Below are 7990 nucleotides of genomic sequence, written 5' to 3'. Positions count from 1 at the left end.
TAGATGAGATTTCAGGGTGGGCATAGAAGGCAATTGTGTTTCTTCTGGAAAGGAACTTTCTTGGTCAGATAAGGAAATTCAGAGAGTCCTTCCTGGCCCTTGGATGGGAAGAATAAGACAAGTTTAAAACGACTTTGATTCTGAGGCTAATTTCTTGGGCCTTTCAATTTTCAAAAACACTCAGCATGCCAAAGTGCCATATTATGGGGGATCATTTTCTGTACTCCAGAATTCCCCTGTCTGATACTTCCCTAAGATTTTCACACACTAAAATCTGAGTTGGTGTCTGTGGAGAAAAAAATTGAGTCAATAGCTGAATGACAAAGGATCCCATTAAACTAGTCCTCTATTTCTTGGAAGAGGCCAGTCCACTTAAACAGTCGTGTCTCAGTTCAGGAGATGGCATTGCAAGCAGGCTCTCAACAGAAGAAAAACAACAGCTATTGTTTGGAATAGTCTATAAACCAGTTTCCTTGGAGTCTGTAGAGCAGTCAGTTGAGGTGTCTAGATGTTACACTTGAAAAACCCTCAATTAAAGTGGAAATAGGCAGTGGCAATATGAAAGAATTTTCTGGTCTGCAGTTTGTACGTCAAGGTCATTTATACATGAGCTTCAGTTTGCAGATCCTAAAAACAAACCTAGTAGCAATTTCAGTGTGTTTCAGTTGGAAAAATGGAAGAACAATGTGGCACTGTTAGTTTGGAGACCTGTAGCCAGGAAATAATTCAAGATTCAGTCTAAATTGTATGCAAATAATAAAAACTCAAAAAAATAATGGTCAGGGTTAGAATCTAATAACTGATGTTCTATAGTTTTCTTCTGAAACATATTTTTTCTCTCTTCAGTTCCCCACTTTTACCAAAGATGAATCATAGTAGGGCCAAGCTATTTGCAAAATAACTTTTGGTCTTACCATACTTGGCCTGATTTGCATAAAGTATAGCAAAAATAATGATTGGTCATATATGTTCCTTTTAAGTTGGCTTTGCTGAAACTTTTTTGTGTGTGGTTCCAGCAATGCAGTTTATTAAATAAAATTAAAAAGTGACTATTCCCAGGAAAGAAAGCATCAAAAATTAGTTTTGAGAAAGAAGATGAAAAGCTGAATCTCTAACTCCTGGATGCCAGGAAGCAGAGTTTTTCAGAATCTAAAACAAATTAAGAGCTCACAGTCCCACCCCTCAGGGGTCACATAAGTTGGTACTGTTGCTTGTAACTAATTCCATATTTTAGTTTTTTCTTTACCCAAAATTAAAACTAAGGACATAACACTCTTCAAAAATACAAATACACTGAGATAGATCATTACCAGAATCTACATAGGGCTTTGCTATTTAGGTACAGTTAGTAAAATTCATATTTGAAGTCATTTCATAAAAATAACAACTGTCCCGATCTTACAAGTTTCATTTCCTCCTATCATGGTCCCCAAATCAATCTCTATTGTTAGGATTCCTCATTGTGTGAAGGTAGAAACTGCTTAGTAAAATTCTCCAGCTCATTTTCAAGTTGAACAGCTTTATTTCTTAAGAGCTTTAAATTGTTTTGTATTTTCTCCAACTGATCTATTCCTTTGGGTAATCTAGCAATTTCTTCTTCCAGTTTTCTTTGAGTAATATCAATTTGTTGGCACAGGTGAGCAAAAGTGGTAGCCATTTGTTGTTTTACTTGGTAGATGCAGTTTGCACTCATGAGCTAACAATCATCTTCAGTTTTTCAGTTGCAAAGTTTACAAACTGCTGTTTAAAGGCTCTCTCCTTGGCATGGGTGGTCCAGGACAGTCTTTCATAAAGATACAAAGCTCCATACATAGTTATTGAAACAGATATGAGTTTTCAGCCTATAGTTTTCCAAATCACCCCTCCAACAATATCGATGCCCATGGAAGTTCTAGATGTAAGAGAAGCCAATCCTGTTACCAATGTAATCATGAGTTCTTCCTCATGATTATCTGGCATTGCTGGACTGGTAGGAGCAGTGGGAGTAGAAGCTAAAGATCTAGGGAGCTGAAAGATAGGCTCTGATAATCCTAGGAGCACCATTTGAGCATTTCTAGGGCCCAAAAATTGAGGTACAAGGGAAGACCAGCCCAGGGAAAAATGAAACACAATATCTTCTTGAAAATCTGAACGTAACTTATAGTAATTTAGATTATAACTGAGATCAGATTTCTTGCAAGGGATCACTGGATGTAGTTTATCCTGTATACCAGCTGGAGGTAATGGCTTCAAATTTTCAATAATTTCTTGCTGGAACTGAAGCACTAAGGTGTTTACTTCATTGGTGCATTGATCAGCCAAATTTCTTCCCATACCATCCTCTATATGCTTAATTCACTTTTATATATTTTTAATACATCTGGAGTAGGATGAAACTCTGAACAAAATTCATCAACCAAAACAGACAGTCAACAAATTTCATCTGTCATTGCACATGAAACTTTGTTTGCCACCTCCTCAGTGACCTCCTTGGTTTTTTTCTTAGCATCCAGTGTTAAAAGGTTCATCTGGTTTCAGATAAAGTCCAGTCTATCAATTTGGTCTTCCCTCTCTTCTGCTGCATAATGCCTTTTCTATTCAGCTGCCATGTTTATTGAATCCATTATGTTTTTTCACAAACATAGATAATATTATTCACAAAAATAGATAGCTAGTATCCGTTTAGCTCTGATAGTGTGCTGTTCAAACTTTGTTTTCACTGCTGACTGTAAGATACACTCCTCAAAGATTTGTTCAAAATTCTGAAATTCCTGTAATCTTGCCTGAAATCCTTTGGCACGTGCCCCACATCTTCCATATATTCTGGCTCTGATGCAGAGGTATCCCAACGATTATTGAGAATGAAAATATTAGGCTTGGAAAGCCACTCATTCACGTTGTGAAAAAATGTTTTTCTGTATTCATTAGTGTTGATTCAGAATTGGCAACCAAAACGAAGACATCAGCATCTACGCAAAACTTATCAATCCAGCTATCCAGCTCTGTAGTAACATCTGTGCCTGGACTGTCTACTAACACCAGGTAATCTCTCAAGAGGGCACATTTTGCTTTTGGCCAAAACACATGTACAAGACAGCGAGCTTTCAAGTTTTTGTCCATGTGAAGGGCATGGGCCAGTTGATTAACTGTCTTTACACTCTTTTTTTCATCTGATCCTTCTGTCATAAGATAGGCTTTATCTCCATCGGTTCCTTCAACACTTAGGAAGCAGTTGGTTATATGGCCAATCCCACTAGTGAGAACTTTATCCCACAACATTGCATTGATAACAGAGCTCTTCCCACTGCTTGATCATGATATATTAATATAAGGTCCTTTACAATCTGGCTTTTGCTTACAAAGTCTCGACCCACTTCTTTTGCTACTGTTTTGTAGCACCTTAAATTTAACTACTTGAGTTCTCCAAACACACTGTGGTCTCTCTCCCCTTTTCTATTTATGGCTTTATGCAAGAAATGGGCTTTTGGACCTTTTTCACATCCAAAACTATACCTATTTCTCATTCTCTTTTTTTTTTTTTTTTTTTTTTATTTCTCATTCTCAGTAGGACAGTTGAGTCCTCACCTTCCCAGGAGGCTCTTCCTTCCTACTCCCAAAACTTTAAAAAATAGGAAATACCAGATTTGATTTTTAAAAGCTTAAGTGTAGGAAGCCAAGCTAAGGATTCACCATCGGACTTGTGCTTGTAATACTTGTATGAATTGGGTGAATTCTCTTTTTTAAATACTTTTTTGAGATAGGGTCTCACTCACCCAGTCACCCAGTCTTTACACTCTTTTTTTTTTTTTTTTTCTCTTTTTTTAACACTTTTTTGAGATAGGGTCTCACTCACCCAGTCACCCAGTCTTTTTTTTGAGATAGGGTCTCACTCATCCAGTTACCCAGGCTGGAGTGGCAAGATCACAGCTCACTGTAGCCTTGACCTCCCTGGCTCAGGTGATTCTCCCACCTCAGCCTCCAGAGTAGCTGGGTTCACAGGTGCATGCCACCACACCTAGCTAATTTTTGTAATCTTTTGTAGAGACAGGGTTTCGCCATGTTGCCTAGGCTGGTCTCAAACTCCTGGGCTCAAGCAATTCACCAACCTTAGCCCCCCAAAGTGCTGGGATTACAGGCATGAGCCACCACACCCAGCTGAATCCTTCTCTTGTTAGAGTCGTCAAAATGCCTTGAGGTTTCTGGACCTATTAGAAAGTGACATTCTTTAAATACTGAAAGGTCAGGAACCCTGTAGGGGAACGTGCAGACAAGGTACCAGGCCAGTCTTTTTCCACATCCATTGGCTTTAAAGTCAATCTCAATTTCTCAAAGCAGTCTGGTCACATTAAAAAATATGATATTCCAGTCAAAACCTTGGTAAAATAACCAGTGTCTCAATTGTATCCTGTCACAGAAGAAAACAGATTCTTATTGAACTTAGGCAGACAACTGTATTGCCATAAAATAAAAATACTCATGAATAATGTGTAGATTCTAGATAAATCAGGTAAAGAGAAAGGTAAATGTCTCAATTTTGTTCACAAAAGTATACATTACCCATTGATATAAGGTAAAAATAGCGTAAGAGGGAAAAAATATTTCTTAACTCTGGAAAACAAAACCATAAAAACATTTAGCAATAGTTCTAGCAACAAGTCATAAAAATCATTTCAGTCCTTCATCAGTTTAGTCTCATGTAATTAATTCTTGTTCTGCTTAATGTTGGGTTACCAATTTTATGAATGCAACTTTTTAAATTAGAGTTTTAAAAAAAATTTTACCCAGTACAGTTGAATAATTTCAATGTCATAAGCAGAGTTTTGTATTTCAGAGTATCTGTCAGACCATCTTCCATGAACCTCCTTGAAGACACAACACTTTAAGATTTGCAAAGACCTTTTAGAAAAAGAGCGTCAGAATATAGCAATTTACTAGGACATATCAGATTTTTTGAATGTCACACAATTTTGGAACACATATTAATAACATCCCTACAAACAGAACTCAAAGTTAAACACCATTTCTTATTGGACAATGATTTCCACTTGATTTTAACATATGAAATAAGCCTAATATGTTTTCTTGAACTCTCAGAGGACCTTTTTTTTTTTTTTTTTTTTTTTTTTTTTTTTTTGAGTCGGAGTCTTGCTCTGCTGCTCAGGCTGGAGTGAAGTGGTACGATCTTGGCTCACTGCAACCTCTGCCTCTCGGGTTCCAGAGATTCTCCTGCCTCAGCCTCCCGAGTAGCTGGGACTACAGGCGCGTGCCACCACGCCCAGCTAATTTTTGTATTTTTTAGTAGAGACAGGGTTTCACCATTTTGGCCAGGCTGGTATTGAACTCTTTCTCAGAGGATCTTTTAAAAATGTCTAAAAGTTTGTTTAAAGTCAAAAAGACTTAATTTAGAATTTTAAATTTCATTTTGGGAAGTTTGTCAAATATCAAAGATTTAAAACACTTGATATCAGAATAAGATCACAGATCACTGTAAAATAACAGTCATTCATTTAGCCAGAGTGATAATTAAAAGGCTTCACAAAGCTAAAAACTTTTACTCTTTGACAGAAAACAGTTTTCTAAATAATCAAATGACCTAATAAAGACAGCACGAGGCAAACTCCTCTCTTTTTTGCAATTTACTCAAAAGTTGAACCAGGCTATTACTGTTTATTATTACTAAACAAAAATATTGTTCAAAAGAGAAAATCAAATTCTACCTTTGCATTGGTGTATTATTAATACTAAAGCTAATTTTACTAAAATCCTATAAACAAATTCATCCAATCTTAGACTGACCACATAAGATAAGATTTCCACAACACTTTTATAAACTCTTACAAGTTTTTTTCATTCTTTCTCTTTCCTCAACTTTCTATATCCATTCAGTTATATCTTTCTTTTTTATTCCTTCAACAAAAACAACCTTTAAATCACCTTTAAACTAGACAAAGATTACTTTTCCTTTAAGAAAAAACACATTCACTTGTCTTTCTTATAAACTTTCTTACCAAAACACATCCTACTTTTCTTACGCAGTCTGTGTACAGAATTGTTTCTCTTATATCCAGTAGTTTTAATTACATATATTAACTATAATTTTAACTTTCGGTAATCCAAATTTCTAGAGTAAAACATAGGAGTTAAGTAATTTTAATGTTATACATCAGGTGCAGAGCCCAGGACAGAGGACAGAGCTGTGAAGACAATGCTTGAAGGATCTGACCCTTCCCAGCATGGCCAGGGGGCACAGCTGGGCCAGGGAGGATGAGACCATATTGGGTTTGGCTCTGCTCTGCAGCTTGTGTCCAGGGCACTGTGGACATACCTATGTCTTCCAGCCTCACCATGGCCACCTGTCTAGACCCCAGTATTTAAAGGCTGAAAATGAAAGACGTAAGTTCACAGAAAGATGTGCACAAGGCTTTAGGGAGGTCCATCATCCTCCCATTACAGCTTTAGCTCACAGACAAATCAAGCAAGCCTCTAAATGATCACAGAAGCAAGATTTTTATGACCTTAAAACATCTAGTAGAGATGGCATACATTTGTTTGAGTGGTAGACTCAGGTGAATATATCTAAAATTCTGAAGACATTTCTATTTTATTTTACCAACAATTTTTAAACTAGCTTTATTTACTAAAAATTACTAAAGTCACGTGAATTCAAAAAGCATATGGCCTAGTTATTTAATTTATAAGTACTCATTTATTTATAAGTAAATTTAGAATCATTTATTCAATATACAAACACAGACACGTACACATGCATACATAAAATATAAACATTATATAGCTTTGTAAAATATTAGTCACGCGACAGGTGAAATTCACTAGTTTAAAAAGAAAGTTGGATTAAATTGTGCCTCTGTAAATGGAACAAGTTGAAGTTTATCTGTCCCACATGGGCAAAGCTTTTACTGAGTTTTAGAGAAAAGAGGGTAGAAAATTTACATCTCAAAGCACAGGAAGAGAATTTAAGCATTTTCAAGAAAGAGTTTGGGTGTGTTAGTTAGAAAAAGATTAAAAACGGATACCAATGTAACACAAAATAAATAGGAATTAACCATAGGATTATACAAATGAGCCTAGGAAAATTCAGAAACCTTTTCAAAATAACCAGTTAAATGCCAGAAAGCCATATTTTGAGACTAATATTTTTAGATAGGTGGCTTCTAATTTAGTCTCTGTTTTTCAACTGGACCACTGAGCTCAGGGCAGAGCCATTAAAGAATAGGGCCAACAAAACATTTGCACTTTCCACGGCTTAACACTTATGTATATGAAAAGCAGGAGCAGTTGGAAGGCAGAGCATCCAGATCCCCCAGAATCAAGGATCCCATTTTTACACTGAATCCTTTGTCCTCCATAATAGAGAAACACTACAGGACTGGGCTGCACAAGGCTTCCACAGTGTACTTTGCTGCAAAGACATTTCCAGAAGGTGGTGGGAGACCCAAGACTCATTAGCCCACTCTGTGATCAGCCCATTCACCACAGGTGTCATCCCTCAGAGGCAAATGTTCTCATGGCCTGCAAATGTGCAAACCACATTTTTAAAAAAAAATTTAAACATGCAAAAAAAACCATGAGTAGCCTGTGCAGTAATAACCATTCATTGTAAATAACCACTGTCAGCCACCTTCAAAACTGCAGCCCTTGCTAGTGACCCACCAGTCATCAAACACACATAGGTCAGGTTTTCTCTCACAGCATAAACTAATCCTTGGTACCCCCCAAAGCCAGAGAGATCAGGGAACTGAATGCAAAAGAGACCAGAGCTTGAGATCTGAAAGGAACCTGTCCATGACTCTTGGGGCTCCACAAGGAAAACAGAAGATCTTAAAAAGGAGTTGTGTGGCACCTTTCTCTGTGCATCTTTTAATGGGGTTTTAGGGCTGCTAGAAGTCTCCTCTAGATTTTGTTATGTGGAATTGAAGATGACAAAAAGGAAGAAGGAGGAGAAGTGGAAGGAAATGGAACAACAAGTCCTAGCGGAGCCAATTTGTGGAGC

At 37.0% G+C, this 7990-nt stretch overlaps 1 pseudogene; it reads right to left on the bottom strand.

The window, feature by feature from the left end:
• Positions 1–1447: 1447 nt before the first annotated feature.
• Positions 1448–6326, bottom strand: LOC704692 (mitofusin-1-like; annotated as a pseudogene).
• Positions 6327–7990: the final 1664 nt, after the last annotated feature.

This window comes from Macaca mulatta, chromosome X, assembly GCF_049350105.2.
Source record: "Macaca mulatta isolate MMU2019108-1 chromosome X, T2T-MMU8v2.0, whole genome shotgun sequence".
NCBI classification, from domain to species: Eukaryota; Metazoa; Chordata; class Mammalia; order Primates; family Cercopithecidae; genus Macaca; species Macaca mulatta.
This window is presented reverse-complemented; position numbering and strand designations above follow the sequence as displayed.